Source organism: Carlito syrichta, unplaced genomic scaffold (assembly GCF_000164805.1).
Source record: "Carlito syrichta isolate Samal-C Ts95f unplaced genomic scaffold, Tarsius_syrichta-2.0.1 Scaffold315077, whole genome shotgun sequence".
NCBI lineage: Eukaryota > Metazoa > Chordata > Mammalia > Primates > Tarsiidae > Carlito > Carlito syrichta.
Window position 1 is genome coordinate 504,245 of NW_007259173.1, and position 1,020 is coordinate 505,264.

A 1,020-nucleotide genomic window follows, 5' to 3' on the forward strand; every position below is an offset into this window, starting at 1 on the left:
CACCGGGCCGCAGGAGAACACGAGAGTGCGCGCGGCTCTGTCGGCGGGCGAAGGGCGCGTCGGGAGGCACAAACGGGCGAAGACCCGAACAGGCTGCCGGCCCGGCTTGCAGTGCGAGGCCGCGCGGGCGGCGGCGGGCTTAGATCTCGGGGGCGGATCCTGGGCGGGGCTCGCGAGGCCGGGGCGGGGCCTGGGGGCCCGGGAGGCCTGCCGGCTCCGACCGGGGGAGGGGACATCCTCGAGCCACCGCCTTTCCGCGGGGGCCGCCCCGCCCAGGGTCCTCTCCGGGTCTTCATCCCATTTCCGTGCAGGCCGACGGCCGTTTTTACTCTCCTCGTGCCCTTAGACGGTCATGCCCTCGCCCCTCCAGCCTCTGCCTCACAATGCCCGGGTCCACCAAGCTCATGGTGAGAACGGCAAGACTGACGCTCAGAGGGAAGCCGAGGTCACAAGGATTCAGCGTGCCAGCCAGGGCGTTTTCAAACAGCACCCAAGAGGTAGATTCGGGCATTAGGGCACATCCTCCGCTACGCGCCCGGCTTCCGACACCCGCAGTCCGCAAACGTCAGCCGGGCTGCCAGGGCTCGAGGGCGGACTTCTGAGAGGGGGGCGGGGCTCCCGACCGGCCTCGCTGGCGGTTGGCTGAGGCCGCCGCGTTGCCAGGGGAAAGAACCAATCCGACTGCGGGGGCGGTGGCCCCGCCACCCACCGCGACCGTTGGGCGCGGCTGGCGGGAATTCCCGCCTTCTCCAGCCGCGGACCCGCCTCGCCCTTGGGGACCCCGGAGACTCCGGCCCTGGCCGGGCGGGGACGTCAAACGTGGCTTCCCGGCCCAGACAGACCGGCAAACGGGCCGACGTCGTGCATGTGAGAAGGCTGAACGGGGTCCAGGCCAGCTGCGTGCCCAGCCCTGGGCTGAGAAAGGGGGTCGGGAGGTGGACCCGGCCTGGCTCGTCTCTTGACTGATGACCTTGGGGAGGGCTGGGTGGCGACAGACGAGGAAACCGCCCATCTCTGGGC

The 1,020-nt window shown here is 70.9% G+C and overlaps 1 protein-coding gene across 1 annotated transcript in view; it reads right to left on the bottom strand.

Moving 5' to 3' along the window:
• UCP2 (uncoupling protein 2) overlaps nt 1–82 on the bottom strand; it is a 7,211-nt gene extending 7,129 nt beyond the window's left edge. Inside the window, exon 1 of the mRNA XM_008072274.1 lies at nt 4–82. The gene's annotated coding sequence lies outside the window, so the exon portion shown is untranslated. The remainder of the gene's footprint in view (nt 1–3) is intronic.
• Nucleotides 83–1,020: the final 938 nt, after the last annotated feature.